Raw genomic sequence first — 23,578 nt, 5'->3', positions numbered from 1 at the left:
ACTGCAACTAATGCCAATGTATTTTTATTTATTATATCAGATCTCCTGCAGAAGCAAGAATATTGAGGAATGAGAACCATCTAGAGATCTAGAGATATTTCTTATTTACCAAAAGAAATTGGAAAGACAGAGGCTATTTTCTGATAAATGCCAAAAACTGTTCAGTTACTGATTTCCAAAGAGCTTTGTAGATACATATTTCCAGTATTACAAACTTGCTGTGTCCCATTACAATATGTTAGTCCACTTAATATTTCGTTTTTATTGTTTTAAGTAAGAAAAGCTTGTCAGATATAAGGTGAAAGATTTGTCAAAAATTTAAATAAAAAAAAGAACCGGTAACTATTGATTATTTAAATATTGAAATTGTATTTTATTTTAGAACATGCTTTTAATTATTACAGTCAGAACTCCTACTCATTTACATATTACGATATTTATGTGAAGGAAGATCACAGAATCACAGTACTCTAGGAGTTGGAAAGGACATTTGGAGATGTCCTAAGTCAATGCCCTGCTAAAGCAGGTTCCATAGAGTAGGCTGCACATGACAGAATCCAGATGGGTTTTGACTGTCTCCAAAAAAGAAGATTTCATGACCTCTTTGACCAGCTTGCTCCAGTGCTCTGTATGCCTCAAAGAAACAAAGGTTTTTTCTTGTGTTCTTTCCGAACTTCCTGTGATCCAGATTGCGTCCACCACTGCTTATGTTGTTAGTGGCCCCTTGAAACCATTTAGATATTTCATCGAATCATAGAGTCACAGAATGTCCTGAGTGGAAAACAACAACAGTGATCAATTAGTTTTAACTCCCCTGCTATGTGCAGGGTTACCACCACTAGACCAGGCTGCCCAGAACTACATCCAGCCTGGCCTTGAATGCCTCCAGGGATGGAACATCCATAGCCTCCTTGGGCAGCCTGTTCCAGTGTGTCACCACCCTCTGAGTGAAAATCCTCCTAATATCTAACCTTAACCTCCCCTGCCTCAGTTTAAAACTATTCCCCCTTGTTCTATCACTATCCACCCTTGTAAACAACTGTTAACCCTCCTGTTTATACACTCCTTTCAAGTACTGGAAGCCTACAGTGAGTTCTCCCAGATACTTTTCTTCAAGACAAACAAGCCCAGTTCCCTCAGCCTCTCCTCATAGGAGAGGTGCTCCAGCCCTCTGATCATCTTAGTGGCCCTGCTCTGGACAAAATACCAAATTTCTAGAAAGATAACACTACTGCTATATTACTAAAAGAAAAGGAAACAAGGAGAAAAACAAAAAAAAGAAAAGAAAATGAAAATAAATTATATAAGTTACATGTTAATTGTGATTAAGACAACAAAATTTGACAATACATTATTATTATTATTATTATTATTATTATTATTATTATTATTATTATTATTATTATTATTATTATTATAAATTAAGAATATAATCAAAACCAACAAAAAAGTACCTTATGAAAAATATGTCCCTTAAAGCAAACCTAGTTTCATTTCTGGAGTTGCTTACAAGTTGCTTGGTGAAAGTAATTCTGCTACTATGCTATACATTATAGTATTCCTTACTTCAGCACACCATTTTGATTAAATATGTTCTCTTCCCAGTACCAATAAAGCACACACAATTCTCACTACTAGCTTGAGAGTTGGTTAACTGACAGCTTTGAAAAAGAAATGTTATCAACAGAGAATCACCAGTGAATATGAGAGGTTTGAAGAAAGGCTTAACACTCATCAACATTTTAAACAGGGAGCTGGAAGGGAATATAAAATCATTATTGATAAAACTTGCAGATGACAAAATATTTATCCTTCCATTAGTTGAGAAAGAGATAAAGATGTTATTCAAGAAGACATAGAAAAGAATCTAGATTGCTTGGTAAACTGGTCCAAGGTTTACCAAGCCCCATGATATTTTGTTTTGCTGTTTGGCTCTCTAAATGCAGTTATATGTATGGGATATAATAAAAGAACCATGCTCCTTAGATGCAGAATGAACCACGGGATACTGGAAATTGAAGACTTTAAATAGAATTCAGGTGGCATTATGGAAATAAGCATAAGGTTCCCTTTAAGAGCGGCATGCTTAGAAGAGCTCATGCAATCCCAGGTTGAATAAATAGGGAAGAACTGGGAAGAAGTGAAGCAGACATTTTATTTCAGCATTCAATGCTCATAGGACTGATACTAGAATATAATTGTGGCATCTGCATGAATAAAAATAAGGAGTTTATTAAAAAAAATGAGCTGGGTGCAGAAAAGAGCCATGGAAATGATTTCAGGTCCAGAGAAAATGCTTCACAAAGAGAGACTTAAAGAGCGCAATCTGTTTAGCCTATTAAAATGAAGACTGAGAGGTGACTGCAGTACGACGTATCAGTACCTTCACAGGGGAAAAACGCTGGGTATTAATGGGCTCTTTAATCTAGCGGGGAAAGGCACATCAAGAACTAATGGCTGGGAGCTGAAGCCAGACAAATTCAAATTAGAAATTAGGCACAACGGAGGAGATGATTAACCAGCAGCACAAACTACTGAGGGAAACGCTGTATTCTCCATCACTTCATATCTCCAACATCAGAAAAGACTTTTTTTTTCAGATGTCTTTAGGTCGAAGTTTTATTTTTCAAAGAAAAGGCACAGCTCAGCACAGGTCTGTGTGTGGTTGATGTGACTGGGGCCAGAGGCTTTCTCCAACATGGTGACCCAGAGCTGAGTGAACACCGCTGGTGCAGTGATGACTTGGAGCTAATGAATCCTGGCCCCTTATCGGCCTTAGACCCAATAGCCTTGTTTTTGTACTTTCCCATATCTTTTTCTTTGAAGCACCCTATAGAAATACATTTTCAGGTGACTGAGATATTCTGTGACCCTAAAGAGAAACAATACTAGCATGACTTTGTACCAGCACGGAGTTAAGAATTTGCTTTCAAGATTCACAGACAACACTCTTTGAACTTTAAGCACAAATATCATGTATGTACATACTTGTATATGTATACATAATGGGTGTATGTGTATATAGAATTTTTTGTACAGTTAAGCAAGCAACTGAGAACTAGGTTTCTTTTTTTCTTTAATGAAAGGTAGAGATAAATGGAAAAAAAAAAAAAATAGCAAACAAGTGAAACAAGAAAAGGAATCACAGAATTGTAGGGTTTGGAAGGGACCTCTAGAGATCATTGAGTCCAACCTCCCTGCCAAAGCAGGCTCCTTACACCATGTCACACAGGTAGGCATCCAGGCAGGTTTTGAATATCTCCAGAGAAGGAGACTCCACCACCTCCCTGGGCAGCCTGCTCCGTCACCCTCACTATAAAGAAGTTCTTCCGCACATTCGTGCGGAACTTCCTATGCTGTAGTTTCATCCCATTACCCCTAGTCCTGTCCCAGACCAGGACAGAGAACCAATAGGATTGTTTTGATTAATGTAATGGAAAGTGTCAGGTTTGATTAGCTTCAAAACACATTTTTTTTAGTTTGTGGATTTATTTTTTTTCTTTTGCTTTTTAAAGCGCATCTCAGTGGCCAGATTTGGTGTTTTCAGAGTAGATCCTTATACTGAATTTCTGAGGAGATCTGATATCTGTTTTTTAACAAAGAGAATAGAAGGAAGAAGAAATTAGCAAATAGCTAATTCAAACTTACACGTGTTTCATTGTCTGTATTTAAAGAATAAACATGCTCCTGCTCAAATGTTACTTATAAATTCATTGAGTGTATTTGTGATTTAGTCCAGCTGTTTAATTAGTTTTTTTTAGGAATGTTAATTGTTTATGGTTACCATTCCAATGAAAGATAGTATTTATTACACTTTAGATTTGTGGACAAGCAAGCTCTAAATGAATCTGACCTCTTCCTCTTTTTTTCCCCCTTTTAATTTATGAGAAGAATCCTGTTTGCACAATAGCATTTTATGAGAAGTAATACCTTTCACCATTTTTTTTTCCTGGTGTCCGTAGTAAGCCATTTGAAACAGGTGATATCAAAAATATTTAAACAAAAAAACAAACAAAAAAAAAAGATAAACATCAGATTATGATGGGAATATAATTATGTCTGGAGTCTCCAGTTTGGTCCTGTGCACCACCTGTGCATTAAACTTGTAAAATGCAATGGTGGCACTGAACAGCTTATACTCAGAGTAGGATTTATAATTGTTAGACTTTTTTCAAAGGCCAGCAAATATTACAAGAAAAAAAAAAAAAAATCTATGATGTAGGAGAGTTTGGATCAGGACTCCAACAGGAATTTACAACTACAAGCTTTGTTCTTGTGAAAAGATTTTGTGCCACGTGAAGCACCAGGAATATATTTTGAAAGGACTGAAGCTTAGACTGAAGAGCACGGTAAAACAAACAAACAAACAAACAAATAAATAAATAAATAAATAGAGAAAGGGTGATAAATGTTGTCAATAAAATAAATGAGTTAAGACAATCAGAAAGATTATTTTACAAAGCTGAATTTTGTATGATGGCAGCAGTCAGAACAAGCAGAACATCTACTGTGAAGTATAACTTGGGTATTTCAGGCTAGGAAAATGTCTTCTCTTTGGGATTTTGCAGCTTCGGAACATATCACACAGTAGACGGGAGGAATCCCCATCTATGGATACTTTCAAGATCAGGTAGATTAAGCCATTTCTGGCTTAAAATAGTGCTGGAAGCTGTCTTACTTCAAATAGGCAACTGAACTGCAGACATCAAAAATGTCTCATAAACATTGCTTTTTATAGTTTTGAAAGTATCTAAGTGATTTCAATATTCAGTGTATTGCTACTTGTTTTAAAATAAATTCATTAATCAACGTCAAGTAAGAGGTCTGATAAGAAATCCACAAAAACTCTATAAACCCTCTTAATTCAGTGCTCCTCGCTATTTTCCTTTATAGGAAGCATCAATCTCTTTTTCCTGAATGATTGCTAATCTGAATTTACAAGAAATTTCTAACACCAGTTTAAAAGCTTTTTACACGTTTGCTTTTATTTTATTTTTATGAAAAAAAAATATAATCTGACTAAAAATAAACCTTTAGTGTCAATTTTATTATGATATCACATTCTGACATATTTGAGATTGAAGCATTATGGGTTTCTATTTCCAAAATATCATTTTCTGTAATTCCCTCAAAAGAATAAACCTCTCCTTCCTGCTGTGTCTTGAAATGAAAGAAAAAGTTTCACTTTTTAATTTGAATATTTTCTTCAATCTTCAGCTTGCACTACTTCTCATTTTCTGTATGCATATGTGTATGAAAATAAATAAAAATAATGAAAACAGTTTCACACTGGCACTTCTTTCTGCTTTCCATCTCTGTGGTTTCCCATTTAAACCTTCAGGTTAAAAATAAATAAATAAATAAATAAAAATGAAATAATGGATATTCTTGCTCTTTTTTTTTTTTTTTTTTTTTTTTCAATCCACTTCTGATTTTATTCATCCAAAATACAATATACTTCCTTAGACTTTTCCAAGGCTAAGTTCTTTACCAAGCTGACTTGAAATATGACCTTAAAGTATTCATCTTAAAAAAAAGTAAAATAAAAAAATGGTGGTACGTTACCAGTGCCACCTTTCAAAATATGTAGATGTAGAATGCTTAGTAATATAATTTATGCCAGTAGGACTCTCTTAAATATAGTGCTTTTGTGTCAATTTACACCACTGTTGCTGGGCTCTGGATAACAACCATGTCTATATTTATGGTTTACACAGTCCCTGTGGGTGTATGTAATTCTTACAGTTGAATAAAAATAGCAGATCCCTGCTTAAAGGACCTTATCATCATAGATCCTTAATTACAACTATGTTAAAGCAACCTCCATTGCAGCCCACAAGCCAAAGTAACAATAAATAAAAGGTGCAGTAAAGTGACTAGCTTCTTCCAAAAGGAAATGTCAACCTGCACATGGAAATGTCACCAGTGCAATAATATTTCCTGCTTCAGCACAGAGCACTGAGCAGGAACAGAGCAGAAAGAAGTGCTGGTACCTTTGAAAAGGGTGAGCTTGGTGAGAAGCTGTGAGCAGACAGAGTCGTCTGTCCTCTGGCAAAGGAGAAGCTTCCAGGATGTTGCCCAGAGCTATCTCAGGAGAAACTGGACTGCAGACTTTGGGAGGGTTGTTGTAATAAGACTACTGTTTTGACATCAGTGCCCCTTTTAGGAGCTATTTATTTTAGTTTATGCCATGCACACTCTTCTCTAGAAACCACAGAGATTATTTTCTGCCCAGATGAGTTCATGTTTCTGCAGAAAATGCCTCAGTTCTGTCAATCAAGAGGGAGTAGGCTTGCAAGAAATTCACATCCTTCTGGTTTAGGTGGTGTCTTATGGCTCTGCCTGACAGAGTAAGAACATATTGACAGAAGCCAGGTACCTTGTAGTGGAAACCTTGCACACACACACACAAAAATAATTTTTAAAAAGGCTGGAAACTCCATTTTCCTGCAGGTCGTGAGCATATTTGCAGTATTTTTTTCCTTCACAGAACACTGTCTGTATCTTCTGCAAGCTCTCTAGCGCCCGCCCCCCCCAAAAAAAGCTGTGAGTTTGATTTTGCTCAGGGTCCAGTGTGATTTTTACCAGCTTCTATCTACAAGGACTTTGAACACAACTCTGGGTTTGCAGTAGAAGACTCTTCCAAGCCCCTCTGCTTTTCCCTTTTACCCATGGGACTTCAGATCTCAGATCCTTTGTTATTTTTATCATAGAAAGAGATCTCCTTGCTTAATAAGTTGAATTTGAAAGACCACACCTGATGCACCTCAATGAACTTCACGATTATCTTGGATCTAAAAGCAGTTTGGTGTAGTACTACCCATGTACAGACCACTTAAAACACTTATGTATTACCAACATCCGTTAACAGTTTTAACTGCTAGAATCCTAAACCAGAGAAAAAAAAAAAAAAAAAAAAAAAAGATTAAAAAAAAAAAAGAAAAAAAAACACCTTAATTTTCTCAACAAAGGTAAAACTGCCACTATTGCACTTTGTATCTTTTCAATTTAAGAAGTGCTTTGGGATCATTCTGGGAGAAAAGCTCGATACTGTATAACACATTAGCTGGTAAAGCGAGAACAGAAAAAATAAAGAAGAAAAAAATAAAAATAAATAAATAAATAGAAAAGACCCGTTGGTCATAAACAAGCTGTGTGCAATTTGTCATATGCAATCTATGCACTGGATCTTATTCAGTACAGCAAGATGTGGTGGTTTGTTTTATACTGATGGGTACTGCTGCCAGAGATTCCATTCCAGTATAGATGTTTATAATACACATCGTGTGTCAGTCTCTTCAGTCAGTCATTGGTAATAGAGTTTGAAAGGCATATAGTGACAGTATAAATGCATATGGTATTATGTGAGTATTTTGTTAGAAGGCTGATGGGCCTTGGCTGCTTAGGATGCTACATGGACTCCCATGTTACCTGCATTTTTACCAATTCAATCTCACAAACTGATAATACCAGGGACTAGTCATATTGGACTCCTTTATCATATGTGGAGAAAAACCCAGAGGGCAATTTATCTGACCTGCCTTTGACCTTTATTTTAGAATGGGATGAACTGTTCTCTGTATATCTCTCCATTGACTATAAAAACAAGCCTCAGGCGATTAGCTCAACAGTTAAGAGCTCAATTCAATTGCTTAAACATACAGGCCCTGGGCTATTTTGGCTGACATCTGACTTCTGGGCTCAGCATCTCTTTGATCCTATGTCATATCTGCCAGCCCCATTTTGCTGTTTCAGATATTCTAGAACACCTTGAGTGTCACTAGATACTTGTGCATGAGCAGAAAGGCCTATGGCGTATCTAGGTTAAGCTTAGAGTCTGATGGATATTTTCAGTAGACTATGAGTAGGAGATCAGGAGATGGGTACCATTTTGGAGTGTGCCACATTGGGTATCCAGATACTGATACAAAAAGGTAGGCATTTCCCTGGAGTCTTGTGCTGTACAAGTGATCGCCACGTGGATGTCATCAGCACTCAAGGACACTTCAAGTGTTGTTGGATTTCTATTTCCAGGCAACTGACTCAAGCTTCTGGACATCTAAATTTAGGTACTTGCATATGATCTAGGTGTCTAGGCTTGGCGAGCAATTGGTTGACCAGATATAGACATTTGTTTCGTCTCTTTCTAAACCACTAATTGTATTGACTAGACCTGTACTCTCTATAATGATATCTCGGGCATTTATCTCACACACACAGACATCTAAAATTAGATGCCTTAAACCCAGAGCCAAATTACACCACTAACTTTTAGATTCCTAATTAAGATAAATTAGTTGAAAACTACATGATCTTTGTACCATTTCTGAGTCTTTTTATGATTTAATCTACCTTTAATTGGAAAAGGTATGTGATGACCATAATGCTTTTTTTCTTTTGATGAATCACAGGTATTGAAAAATCAGGAAAAAATCCTGGGCTATTCAGGTTTTAAAGACAAGAAAATGAACAAACAAAAAAAAAAAGCAAAAACAAAACAGAACAACAACAACAAAAAAACAACAGCAGTTGCAGACACTTAGAGATTTGTTTTGTCATTCTGAATGTTCATGGAATATCAGGTAATATTTCAAAACATGGTTTGTTCTGTTGCTACATCATCAGCGATCCAGTGACAGAAGTAATTAAGATAGAATTACAGAAGTGGCAAAAGTACCAAAAATGGCACATGTGGTCCACTCAGCTACCAGTTCCAGACATATTCTTCAGATGAGTATTTGGAAAATCTTATCATGAGAGTTTCATGCCAACAGCTATTTGTACTACTGAATTTGAACTACAGAATCAAGTCTTGCACACACTGTAAGAAAATGTAATTTCCATCTCTCTGCATTTGTCTGTGAGGACTATGTCCAGCTGAAAATGTTTGCTAATGCTTTTGCATTATTATGATTTAAGAAATACCAGAACATTTGTTTCCTTATTAAATAAAGAAAGTAAAAAGAGTTGACTACCATCTAAAGGTATCATTCCAATTGACAGAGTTAATGGCCACATGGAGATCTCTCACAAAGCAAGACAATTAGCTAAGGTTTTTTTTTGTTGTGTTTTTGTTGTTTTTGTTGTTTGTTTGTTGTTGTTGTTTCTTTGATATAGGCTATAATCTCATTTCAAAATGCTCTTTGAATAATGGAGAGGTAGGAGGGTTTTTGTGTTCAGGAATTATTATATGAAGACTCTCTGTATATTGGACCTGGCTGCGTTCTAATGCCTCAGGCCAGGCAATTCATGTTTGTCCTGTACCTTCTGCATTTAGGCATCATTAAACTTTGCAGCAAGGTTTGCGTGTCTCTGAGCTTAGACAATCCCTTGAAAGCATCTTCTTAGAACTGAAGGTTTTAAGTTCATTCTAAGTCCCATTTGGACACTAAAATAAACACTCTGGACTACATCTGAAGTTCTTTGCTCAAGGTCATATGAGAAGAGTTCAACAGAGTTTGGAAATAAGCCCAGATCTCTGTTTAACTCTGGCCAGAGATTCATCCATTTTCATTCCATAGTGGTATAATAGGGATTTGGAAAACTGATCTAAAACCTTGAAAACTGAATAGGTATCAAAATACTTCTTTATCCATTTGGAAAATTCCACAGATTTCTGTAGAAGAATATATTCTATACTCTTTACAATAAGAAATATAATTGTTAAAAACCCTTAGAAATTTCTCATTACTTGCTAAATAAGTTCTGCTTTCTCATAAATATTGTAAAGAAACATGCAGAGGGTTAAAAGTGACAGCTCAGTGGTCTGGAATTAAATCTGTTGTAGGTATATAATTTAGTGTGACGTTAATTGGGTAGTGGGGGAGCATAAATGAGGAAAACAATGTGTGTGCACAGGAATTTTTTCTTAAAGAAGGAACACTGAAAATGCCACCCTCAGCAATCCAAAATCAAAGGGAAATAAATAGATAGATATAGATAGATAGATAGATAGATAGATAGATAGATAGATAGATAGATAGATAGATAGATAGAATGACCCACTGCACAAAGCAGAAGAAAGCCAAACAACTTTATCTCATTTCTTCAGGAAGAATTTTAAATTAATTGTCAGGAATGTAGATTTTCAGCTGAAACAGATCAGCTTAGTTCTGAAGTTATAGGGTTCAGATTTTTTACTGAGTTACTTGTTTCTAAGATGTTGCAAATCAGCTCATCCTTAATAATTCTGTCTATGTTCTATCTGATCAGGGGCAAATACAAGACAACTTTATGTATATCAGATGGAAGTTTTACATGGGAAAACAACTGCTGACAGGTTGGTACTTAAATGAGACAGGTGAAGGAGTCTGCATAGGCAATAATCAGATATTCAGATATATCTTAGCATGACATTTCAAGGGACAAATTGTAACACACTATGTCATGAGTCATCCAATATGTGACATCATTATTATTAGTGTGACTTTATTATAAAAGACTACAGGACATTTTGAAATACTTCAGTACTTGTTACAAATAAGTGTGGGTATAGATTCAGGAACTGTGAGCATAATAACTTCTTAGGGGATCCCAGGCTCTCTTGTTCTCCTGTTTCTGGTTCCTTGATGGTATTAGGTTCATACTTTTTAATTTTTATTTTTCCTACCCACAGTCCTGCTTTCATGCAATCTTTATTATAACCTTTAGCTCACCTGACCATCCATATCATAAAAATTATATCCACTCACAAGTTTTATCATTGTCACTATAGTCATTCTTCATTTTCAGTTTCCTGTATAGCAAGTTTAGCTTTCCACAGAAGATTACTTCACTTATTCATATTTGCTTGCATTAGTGTGCTCCTGTGGCAATAATCAAATAAGTTAATCAGCACGTGATTACGATTCAGTTGCTGGGAGTCCACATATAACCTGTCTGAGGTGTTGCTGATATGCCAGGAACGTCTCTCAATATTTTTGGCAGTCAGCGCTCTTTAATTTTCTCATTCTGTTTCACACCCACTAGATCACAGAATCATAGAATGGCTTGGATTGGAAGGGACTTCAAAGATTGTCAGGTTCCAACCCTCTTGACAGAGATAGGGCTGCCAACCACTTGATCAAATCAGGTTTCTCAGAGCTCTATCCATCCAACACCTCCTGGGGCAGGGCATCCACAAACTCTCTGGCAGCCTCTTCCAACACATTATCGTCTTCTCAGTGAAAACTTCCCCATGACATCGAATCTAACTCTTCCCTCCTTTAGTTTAAAACCATGTGGCCTTCTCCTACCATTATCTACCCATTCTTCCCGCTTCCTCCAGCCATATCCCTACCCCCTTAATGTGGGGAATCCCAGCAGAGTGGGAAGTAGTTGGGAACTGACAGCTTGGGTGGAAAAACAGAACAACACAAAAGCCCACCACTGAAATGATTAAGCCTTGAGCCTCGACAGTCTGGGCTCTGCTCCGTCAGAGCTCTGCTCAGTTCTTTTCTTGGATCTCTTTTTGTTTGTGTGAGTGTGGATGAGACCCCGGAGTGCTTCTGTGGGCCGCCTCCCCCCTAATCCCCGGCAGACACAAGGATCTTCTGCACCCGATCCTACCTCATTTTAAGTGTTAGATTTGCTTTTTGTCTGTTGTTGTTGTTTTGTTGTTGTTTGTTGTTTTTCGGTGTTTTTTTTTTCCCTGCAGCTTTTTGAGTTGTGGAAGCAGCCCCATCCAGCCTCCCCTCCCCCCCCCCCACACACACTGTTGATTTCCCTCCTGTTTATAATCTCCCTTTAAATACTGGAAGGCCATAATGAGATCTCCCAGGAGCCTTTCCTTTTTTGGACTGAACAGGCCAGCTCCTTCAACTTGTCTTGATAACAGAGGTGCTCCAGCCCTCTGATAATCTTTGTGGTTTTTCTCCAGACAGCATACAGAGAAACCACCCACTCCTCTGCCCTGATGGCCCCCTCTCTTCCAAGCCAGTGATAACTGATATTGACTTGCATGCCTCTGATGCATGAATAAGAGTTGGAAAAGTGGGATGTTATAGAAATTGAAATGTCAATAGGAACATATCAGGAACTAGGAATAACAGCAAGACGACTGGTGACACATATCCAAGTCTCCTTTTGTGTCAAAAACCTTGTTCTGGTCACCTACATCAAGAACACTAACAAAGCTTGAACTTCAATAGAAAAGAAGTACAGAAATGTTCCTAGTATTGCCCAACACTCACATCTAGTTAACTGGATCCCTGTTCTGCAAGAAACAAAAAGCCACAGAACGTGGAATTTGCCACTGCAAAAGAACAGAAGCCAATGCCATAAGTCTCTTCTGCCCTAATTGTTTGTTATTCTGGGTTTAGAACAGGGGTTGGTGGGCAGATTATGTTTTTCACTCTCTCTCAATTTCTCATTCTGTGTTGCTTTTTTTTCCCTAACCATTACACGTAGGATGTTCTGGTTTGAGTATTTAGTCAGGTATTCAGCCACTGGCATGGAAGATGAAGTCATTTCACCTATCTTCTGTGCCTCTGGGTTCTTTCGTGACTGTTATGATATTATTTCATAATAAACATTCCTAATAGCTACTGCAGTGGGACCTCTCTCTTGTGGGGTTATTAAATGCTGCTACAATGCAGGCACTAAGTGTGCCTTCAGTTAGGCACAGATAATCTTGCACTAAGAAGTAAGAAAAAGAATATATTCAGTGCCCTACTGTATTAATTTGCACATTGCAGTTTTGGAGATTAGTTTCAAATGATTTTGAATTGCAAATCCAACTCTCCTTTAATTATGATTATGACCTCTACTTTGTGGCACACAGTTCAATCTATACAACCATAGCCTATGGTAAATTACTATAATGGTGCTGTAAATGGTACACCTTAACACAGAACCTTGCCCTGTATCTGTAGACAAAGATACTCATGCACACACACGTTTTGACTTGCAACAACCTCCTAATAATACAGATTTATTCTGCTTTGGTTATGCTTTTTTGGCTTCCTTTCTCTCTCCAGATAGGGCAGAAAGGACTCAGTGACTTGCTGAAAGAAATTTGTAGAGTATGTTAATTTCTGTGGAACTTAGGCGGCCTCATAACTCTTAGAGATTAATAAGAATCTGGGAAGTATCTATCTCCTGGTGATGCTTTCATTTGCGCAGTAATAAAGCTCGCCTTTCTTGTTTAATAAAAACAATGAGGAAACAAATGGGTGTGCAGGCATTGGAACTTTTGAGAAATTAATTCAAAAGCACGGAGGAAAGTTTTTTATCATGCTGCAAGCACCCGAAAGGTGAAAATTAGTCTTCCCTGGAGTTTTTACCCTCTGCATGCCTTATCTCTAAGTTACACCAAACTTAACGCAGCTCCTGAGGTGCTAAGTGTATCCTGGAAAGTTCATTATCCTGAAAGACTAAGAGAGGTGCTCCAGCTCCCTGATCATTTTTGTGGTCCTCTTCCAGGAACATTTCACTGAGACCACTGAGACCATCAGAGGCCAGAAGAGTTCTTTGTGGGGACTGAAATGTTTAGCATCTTTCTCAATCAAGTCTCATGTCCATGAACAGAGATGTGCGTATTCACCTTCTTTGCTTTCCCAGAAGAATGATTTTCCAGATGAGTATTATCTCTTCATCCACATGAAATTTTAGTGGATATTTTTAACTTCAGTGACATTTTTTATTATTATTTTTTTCTTTTCCTTTCTTTTCTTCTTTTTCTTTTATTTAATGTATTTTGTATGTATGTTTCTTTTAGAGAGATGGCAGTGATTTTCACTGGCTTCTTTCTTTGTCCTCCCTCCCAGAAGACAGTCCTCCTCTTCACTTTAAGCACACAAGCAGGAATTTGATAAAAGCAGGATCCTGGCAGCAGGCAGAGGGCCAGAGGCTGAACACCCATCTCCCGCCCAGCTCCCAGCCTCCTTGCAGCTCCAGCTGCCAGTGAGGCACAAACCCAAGTAGCTTAACGTCCCCGCATCTCCTGCAACTCTGGCTGCCAGAGAGCTGGAGCAGAGTGAGAACTTGTAAAAACAAATTTCTTATCCCCCCAAAAAAGAACTTTGGAAGTTCTTTTTTTCTTTTCTTTTCTTTCTTTTTTTTTTTTTTTTTTTTTCTTTGAGGCATAGGGAGTTAAGAAGAACTATCTCAAAACCGTGTTCTCCTTACATACACTTCAATAAACTTTGCATATTAAATGATTTTCACTACTCAATCTATAGAGAAGATGAATGTGTTGCAGATCTTCATCAAATACTACTCTGTATTTATACCTAGCTATCTACATGTTCAGTTCTCAATTTTCTTCCTTCTAGTAGATATGCTTCTACGGTCTTCAGAAGAATGCGCACCTCTAACAACCAGAGACACACCAGGGATTGTCTAGAACTTTCTGGCCACCAGTTGCCTTTACAGAACTCTGACATTCTGTTTTTCCTTTGCTCTGCTTGAGAACATTCAGAATTCTTTATACAGATAGGAACACAACTGCAAACAGAAAATGCTGTCTTTCTTTAATTCTGCTTTGGATTTGAGACTATGCAGAGGTGTGGGTCAGGATGTTATATTTGTAAGCACATTACAGTGGACTTCTTTTGGCCCTGACTGTAACCTTCATTTAATAAAAATGCATCCTAGCTACAGGCTGTGAGTTCTTGTGACTGCTAACTATAAGAACCTTTGCATTGCAATAAAGCACAGAGGAAACACTATGATAGATAGCACAGCTTTTGTTCTCTCCCTCCTATATTCTTGTGCTTTGAAACAAAAGCTTTATCTTAAGAAGGAAGCAGTTTGGAACTTAAATCAGTTTTTCTTTAATCAAGGCCACTTTTAAAATATTCTTAAATAAAATACTACTTTAAAAGGGTAATTTTACATGAAGTGGGAGAGGGATAGCATAAGAACCTACATTATATCAGACTGAATTAGTTTTTCACACTACGAGATGTAAACAAATCTATTTAATTAGAACACCTTGTTCTTATTACAACTAGAGTAATTTTTTATGAAGACAGAGAGGAAAAAAATAGTCCTGGCAGCAAAATTCTGCAGTATTACAGAAAAGATCTAAATTGCTGTTGTTTTTTTTCCACCTCACATTTTAGTTATCTATTATTTTTCATTCCTTATTGTTATTTGAAATGGGATCTGAAAGCAAATCTGCTAGGCATCACAAAGATGACATCTGAACTCAGTATTCATACATTCCAGAAGATCAGCTTTGATGCGAAACCCTTCCTTTCTACCTTGTCAGTGGAGACAACAAAGGCGTATTTTGGGGTCCCCAAAACAACTGGTCCCTGAAAGAATTTGTTCAGGTAATGCATAAGAAGACCAAGTCTCTACCTTCTCTATCTCCTACCTACATTAAGACAATGAGATTTCCATGCTTGCCCACCTTTATTGCAGTCTGTTTCATCATTATGCCATCTGTGTCACCCAGAGACAGGAAAGAATTTCATCTCATCTCTGCTTCTGTTTTTACTCCTTTATAAGGCAAAATTAAATCTAGAGCAGCAACAGGAGGAAAAACTGAAGCTGTGTGTTCAAAGGCTCTATTCAAACCCATGAACTCTAAGATCACTTTTCCCTCTCCTCTCTAGTAGCTGTGCAAGGAGCCCACTTGGCTACACTCGCCCATTAGTTACAACAGAAAGGTAGCACAAAGTCCTGAATTGACAACCTGCCATCTAAATCTAGGTAATGTGCCGTGCTAAAATGCTGTACACTGATGTGCAGCAAGATCCAAGGTGAAGTTTCCATTTGTTTCTGAATCCTAATCCAGGATTTACCACTTTTCTAGTTCCCATCTAGTTCTGCATCTGCATTTGAAAATACGTGGTTTCCAGGCCACATTCATCCAAAGCCTCCAATGGGGAGAAGAAATACAGAAATAGTGTCTGAAGATATTATTACAAATGCCAGAGAATCACAGGCAACTATTAAACATCACTATGGGGTGTCCTTCTCCTCCTCTGATATAATAACCATTCTGTTCCATCAGACAGAACTTGAAAGAGATTCCTTAAAGGCAGAATAGTGGAAATGTCTCATGTTGGGACCTGGGGAGAGAGAAGGTGGAAATTCACTTCCTGAACAGTAGACTTTCCAAAGCAAATTTCTCTGGAAGTGTCGCAGGGCCTTATGAATAGCAGTCCCACAGCTGTATGCATGAAATTGGGCTCCTCCTGAGACAATCTCATGGTTTTAATGCCAGCCTGTCTGCACAGTAAGTAGACTATCCATGCTTCATACTGTGGTTCTGATTAGTGGTGGACAGCATTAACATTTTTCAAAAGAGTGGATGATAATTTCAAATACAGACCGGAACTGTTATCTCAGCTTGGTAAAGTGCAATCAGACCTCCCATTTTTATCAGAATTGTCTTGTCATTTCAATCAGATCCCTGAGGACTTTCTTGTGCCCTGTATTTTTGTACAATCATAGAACCACTGAGGTTTGACTATGATCACATAGTCTAGGAGACAGAAAGGAGACCTCATTGGGGACTACGACCCCCTTGTGAGTTGCAGCAGAGGGGCAGACACTGACCTACTCTCTCTGGCAAGTGTTAGAACTTGGGAATGGCATGAAGCTGTAACGGGGAGATTCAGGTTGGATATCAGGAAAAGGTTCTTCACTAAGATAGTGGTTGAGCACTGGAACAGGCACCAGGGAAGTGGTCATGGCACCAAGCCTGCCAGTGTTCAAGAAGCATCTGGACAATGCTCTCACTCTGATTTCTGAATGGTCCTGTGTGAAGCCAGGGGTTGGACTCAACAATCCTTGTGGACCGCTTCTAACCTTCAACTCATCATTACCATGACTATTAAGCAATGTTCCTCAGCGCCACATCTACACATTCCTTAAACACTTCCAGGGTTGGTGACTCTACCATCTCCCTTGGCAGCCTGTGCCATTTCCTCATCCCTCTTTCTGAGAAGAAATTTTTTTGTAATACCCAACCTGAATTTTACCTTGTACAACTTGAGGCCATCACCTCTCATTCCATCACAGTTCTCTGGAAAAAGAGGCTGAGACCCACCTCACCACAACCTCCATTTAGGTAGATATAGCGAATAATAAAATCTTCCCTGATCCTCCTCTTCTCCAGACTGTACAATCCCAGTTCCCTCAGCTGCTCCTCATAGGACTTGTGCTCTGGATCCTTCACAGCTTCATTGGCCTTCTCTGAATGTGCTCCACAGATTAAGTGTCTTTTTTGTAGTGAGGAGCCAAAAACTGAGCACAGTAGTTGAGGTGTGGCCATACCCCTGCCAAGTACAGAAGGTGGATCACCTCCCTGCTTCTGCTGATTACACAGTTTCTGAAACAAGACAGGTTGTCATTGGACTCCTTGGCCACCTGGGCACATTCCTTATGTTCAGCTGGCTGACAGGTAATACTCCCACATAAAAAGCATGCATTTTTCAGCCTTTTCTTCCCAAATTATGATCCTCTAAACTCATCCACTGGTAGAAGACTATGAAGAACAGTAATCCAACCTAGTTGCTGTATGGAACTTTACAGTGCATTAGAAAAAGTATGTCTTCATCCTGCGATGAAGTGCTTATTCGTTCTTGTTACACTAGACAATCATGCTACTGCCCAGTGCAAGAAGTCTGTGGAAGTAGATTAAATATCTGTTTAGCAATCAGGATATTGGAATAATGTTTCTTTGTATCCTGGAACTGATATATTTCTTGCTATTCTCCTTCCCTTTAGTCTGCCCATTTATTTATGTGACCAGCTCTTCAAAGTAATCTGTTTTATTTCATACTGATCACCAATAGACCCCAGTACCACCTTGAGAAGTCTAGATAAAATCATTGCTGAGGTAATAACAATCACACTGAAAACAAAATGCCAGTATTTTTGTATCATGATGCCTGCTTTATATTCCTCCATCTTTATCCCCTACATTAGCAATGCTTAGAAGCAAAACAAAAAGCAATATTAAATGTTATTAATGACTTTTAAATAAGAGCTTGTGTGAGAGATTAATAGGATCTAGCTAATAAATATATATCGGATGCTGGGCGACATGTTTAGGTAAACTGTCAGTGATGCTTGGGCTCAAAAGGCTCCATCTGGAGAAGCAGCCAAGCAGCACACAATGGCACACCTGTACAAGCCCTCCTCCTCACTCCTGCCCAGAACCTACAGATCACTTTCTCAATCCTCTGATCTACTGTACTGAGTGCAAATTTCTCTCCTCCCTCATTCCTATCCCTCTTATGGTCTATTCCATACTCCAGCTACTTCATACTCCCCCAAAATATGGTGTCCATTATTCTATCTGATATGCCTTTGTTCCCGTCTCTTTCATCAGATACATATGCAGAGAGAGAAACCACAGCACTGCTTACATGCATAAAAGGCAAAATGCACATACAGGTATGAATGTACATTACAATGAAATTTTCAAACAACACATTATACTCAACTTCAATCCCAATAGAAACTGAAACAATGTAGGCTTATGGTGAAATCTGGGACCTAAAAGGCATGGGTATTTTAACAGTGTCACATCAGAAGATGACAATAATCTCAGCAGAAAACTGCTGTCCCTATATTGGATCCTTCTAGCTAGTGTTCCCTTTCCAAGATCTTGAAAGGTAAACAAATGCTGTTACATCCATTTCACGGGCTCCTATCTGTGAAACTCATGGGCCAAAATGTTGATTCATTTTCCAGATTTACAAAAGAAACTCATGGCCCAGCAGACACATTAAGTCAGGTCTTTTTCTGCAATTTACTCTTCTCTCGTGTATCTCCAACCTTTATCCCATGCCACCTCTTCTACTTTAACAGAATTCCTGAAACCTCTTATTGGCCCTTAACTAGCCACACAGACAGTGAACTCACTTCTGCACTGCCCCCAAGGAAGAAAATTTCATTTCTTATAACCACAGCAAGAAATAAAACCAAAATCTGAACAAAAACAATGGCTGTTTCCAACTGTGATGTGCCAAATACTTTTCTGAGGCTGGTATCAACTCCCTCCATGTAAGCAAGCTCTTTTGCAGACAAATTGTCTATGCATAGTGAAAAGGCAGAGAACAGAGCCAGGGCTGTCTGTCACTAAGATGAATAGACAGATGGCAGAGACAAAAATGGACACAGTTGGTCAGAGCCAGGGGTGCCATTTTTAAGGTCAAGCCTTCATCTTTCAGTAGCCAGGAGGAGGCCTGTGATGATGATGATGATGATGATGATGATGATGATGACAGTGGATTTGGAATGATAGTGCTATTTGGTTATCATGGCTTTTGCACAGGAGGTACCAATCTTAGCAGACGCAGGAGGAAAGCAATTGAGTTAGCCCTGCAGCAGCATCTGAGGATCTTCTTATCTGCATGGATGACTGTCTTTTTACCCACTGCACATCAGAGGTTAGATAATGAAACAAAAGATGTTTTCTTTCCTGGGGAAACAATGATTACTGTTTAGACATCACTGAATTTCTTACCATCTCTTGTTGGAAAGATTAATTGTCTATAACTCTATCAGGGATATATCTGCAAGCTTGAGCAATGCACTATAAAGAGTGAAACACTTCCCTAGTGCTCATCCAAGCATCACAGATCTTTTGTGGAACTGGATCTGTGTAGAAGTATAACAAAACATTGGTATTCTCAGATGATTTGATTTAGTTTCCACTGGTTAAATTAAACTTATAACAAAAATATTCTCTTCATTCTTCTTCCTCATTTGCAGCCCTGAGAAGAATTTGATATTAAAACATTAACACATTCTTCAAGTGGTGAAAGTTGATGCAAGTTCTCAAGACACAACAGTGATGCACCAGTTTATGTTGATTTGAGATTCCTCTGTGTATAAAAAGTTCTACATATCATCCACAAGTGCAAAGACAGAAGATAATTAGATTTATTTTCATCAACAACTCCGAAACAGGGAGGTGGTGTTCAATGCATTTTCTTCACTAATTGGAAACTAAAACCTAAACTGAAGGTAAAAATTACATACAAGTTGGAAAGATGCCTTAAGTAAGAATTTATAAGTAGATAGTATACAACCTTCTAGGAATAAACAAGAATGGTCGTTACATACACACACATATATATAGAAAAAGAGATTTAAAAAAAGCAAGCATTTTTCTTGAGACTGTTTTTCATATGATCTCTTCATTATGTGATTAATAAACAAAATTAAAAAAACCACCTTTTTTATGATATATATAATATACTTTTACACAGAAATTAAGAGTAGTGTGCATTAGGGCAATGTATGCCCATTGCAAAAACCAATTTTAAGTGTTCTGCAATGTCATGTCAAGAAGAGTGTCTTTCCCTCGTGCAACAAAATTCAGATTGTTTTAGCTCTGATGTGATTATGATGCTATAGCAGCATTAAAAAAAAAAGTGAGTCTAGAAAGCACCAAAATGGTCTGTGGTCTCTTCAGTTTTATAAAATGATATAAAGAAAGAAAAAACAAAACAATAAAGCAAACAAAACAAAACAAAACCTGATTGAATCTCACTGCTTACACCTGTCAGGTATTAACCCCTATGAATTTTCTACTGAGCAGTTACTTACCACCTGTTTGCCATGACCAGTAGACGAACCAGAAACATGTCTGTACAGATATTTAACCTCTTATTATTTCGAGGATCACATGGTATAAAAGGAATAATGTGATTGTTATGCCTTATGGATTAGATGGTTTCCATTTATGCAGAAACAAAGAGTAAACAGAAGAGTGGATTTAGTCCATCTACTTTGTCCATATGAAGTGGGAAGTCTGTCTCCTTTATTCTAGTACATTCAGCCTGTGAATTACTTCTCATGGTTTCTGAGCAGCCTTGAGGAGAAGGATTTGGAGGTGCTGGTTGATGAAAGAATCAGAAAGAGCCATTAGTGTGCGCTTGCAGCCCAGGAGGTCAGCCATGTTCTGTATTACATCAAGAGAAGTGTGGCCAACAGATTCAGGGAGGTGATTCTGCCCTTCCACTCTACTCTCATAAGACCTCACTTGGAGTATTGCATTCAGTTATGGGCTCCCAACGAAAGAAGGACATGGAGCTGTTGACTGTGGTCTGTGGATGCGTTCAAGGCCAGGCTGGATGGGACTGTGAGCAACCTGATCTAGTCAGTGGTGTCCCTGTCTGGAACTAGAGGGTCTTAAAATACCCTTCCAACCCAAACCATTCTGTGGTTCTGTGAATTTCCTTTACCCACGTCATATCCTATTCTGTTTAAACCAGTGGGCAGATAATGATGAGTAACTAGTGTGACATGAATCAAGGACTCCAGATCCTGTTTAACCAATAACTTCCCTAATTGCCAAAGGTTACATTTGGAACTTCTGCTACACTACTACTTACAGTTTCAAGCTTCATAGGTTCAAAGAAGCTGTGGATGCTTCATCCATGGAGATGACCAAGACTGGATTGGTTGGGGCCCTGGACAGCCTGATCTGATGGGTAGTAACCCTACCCACAGCAGGGGATTTGAATAAAGTGGTCTTTAATGATATTCTAACACAAGCCATTCTACAAGGTATGTCTGTGATTCTGCAATTCTAAGATAGTGTGATTACAGCAGCCCCTCTGAGGCAGGATGAGACCCACTGACTGGTGTTTTGTGACAACAGCAGGAAGAACAACACACCTGGCCCACTGACTCAGAGTTTGCTAAGGAAAGGACAGTGGCACCAGCAAGGACATCCTGATATGAGGCCTGGTAACATTGGGCCCATATGCATCTTGGCTACCACCTCCTGGTGGGAAAACATTTCTACACGGAGCATAAACCGCTTCCTGGAGAGAGCACTATTGTTTCATTGGACACAGGCCAGTACTGGAGGAGTCTGCAGTTTATCAGCTCTGTCCTCACCACTCCACTCAAAGTGTCTGTGCTGTCAAGGGAATTGATGGAGTTGGGAAAGCCCCCAAAACCATATAACTTGACATTAAAAAGAGACTGTGAATCTCTTGCAACCAAGAGTACCTTTTAGGGAGACATGCTGAAAAAACTCCTCTGTCTCTTTACTGGATGACTTTTATTGTGAAGATGCACAAAGCCATTACTGAAGAAAGGCACAAATTTGCTGGAACTTGGAGAGCAGAGGAAAAGGGAAAGAACGGAAACCAATAAAAACAAGAAACATGATTTTAGAGGCATTTGGAAACTCTCCTGAGTTTGGAGACAGAAACACAAGTGAATTGGTCCATACAGAGTTGTAGAATGGGCAGTGCTCCTGGGCTATGACTACACATCTCAGACAATAATTTCACCTTAACCTCTCTCAAGTATCCATATGTTACAAATTATTCTATTCAGAAGTCTAAGGCAGGCAGTTTAAGACAGAAGAACAGCAAGGAACACAGCAGCTGAAGCATGGAGTCAATATGGCTTTTGAAATAATTAACAGAGCAGAACAACCAGTTCTCACCGCAGAGACAGTGAAGCGGTATGGACAAAGCTGTGCAGGAAGTTTAGGTCATTGTTCAGTGAGCCCATTGCTGCCATGGATAGATTGCTGAGCATGCAGAATCCTGCAGCCCACTCAGGTGGGCCTACATGATGCTGCTGCAGCCACAGCAGGAGATTCTTACGGGTTTGTACAACACCCTGCACTGTGGTCAGCCACATGGAGACATTCAGTATCAATAACAGTGTGGTGCAGTGGTGTAGGTGAGGAAGAAGGGGCAGTAAGATTTATTTTTATTTTTTTACCCACTGCATAAATAGAATCAAGGAATATATAATGTAATATAAATAAAAACAAATAGCTCAGTCAACTCATCTTTAATGCTTTGCAGCATGACATCTATTTTGTCTAATGGAATACGACTTTCATACACCAACTGGAAATTTAACCTTGGCCAGAAGTTATGATGTACATTACAATGCACTTTTATTATGTTACACTGTATTGTTGTTGTTTTTTTAATCTATTGCTAAGCCCCTAACAGTATGTCTGTGTCAATGAAACCCATCTGTCAAAAGCACAGTAGGGACATTATTATGTAAATGTTGCCGGGTCTTCCTTTTGTGGAGTTGGGGGCGGGAATTTAATATACTATCCTAATATTCCAGCCAGAGGGAAAAAAATATGTTTATGAATTTTATATTATTTTATTCTGTTTTATTTTTCAAGTAAGGAATAAGAAGTCCATCTGAATTTGGTTTTTAAAAATTCAGATTCCTCTTTTCCTCCTTTGCAGTAAGATCTTTTAAAGCTAATGATGAAGCTTCTAATAAAAAATAAAATAAAATACATGAGAGACTTTTTTAAGTGCACCAGGAGACAGATAGGTCATTAATATCAGCACTGCTATCTTTTCTATATTACACTCGTATTTCAATAACCTACATTTTTTGCTTTATTCTTTTTTTTTTTCTTTTTTCTTTTAACAGGTGCCATTTTGCATTATTTGAGTTTGTTACATAATACGCTGAAAGGTATGGAGATTTTGAAGAAAGGTGTGTGTGAGGAAGAGATTATTTATTATGGTTCTTAGATATCAGCCAAAATCTATCTGTCTAAATTGTTTTTCCTTAGATGCATTTTGCCATTTATCCACATGCAGGAAAGTGGCGAAAATTGAAATAGCCCCTGTGTGAAATGAAGTATCTGCATAGCCCTCCCCTGGGCTATCACTCAACCTGA

General features: G+C 38.2%; 1 long non-coding RNA gene across 5 annotated transcripts in view; it reads right to left on the bottom strand.

Moving 5' to 3' along the window:
* Positions 1–23,578, bottom strand: part of LOC107305733 (uncharacterized) — a 154,527-nt gene that overhangs the window by 58,121 nt on the left and 72,828 nt on the right. For 4 of the 5 annotated variants that reach the window (XR_014939856.1, XR_014939858.1, XR_001551880.3 and 1 more), the window contains one exon: positions 350–771. The exons of the other annotated variant lie outside the window; for it this stretch is intronic. This is a non-coding gene — a long non-coding RNA (uncharacterized LOC107305733). Of the gene's footprint in view, positions 1–349; positions 772–23,578 lie in introns of those variants that run through there. 5 annotated transcript variants of the gene reach the window in all.

This window comes from Coturnix japonica, chromosome Z (assembly GCF_054131305.1).
Source record: "Coturnix japonica strain WE chromosome Z, WE-NBRP24, whole genome shotgun sequence".
Classification (NCBI taxonomy): domain Eukaryota; kingdom Metazoa; phylum Chordata; class Aves; order Galliformes; family Phasianidae; genus Coturnix; species Coturnix japonica.
Note: the sequence above shows the minus strand (reverse complement) of the source record. Positions and strands in the feature narration are given on the sequence as shown.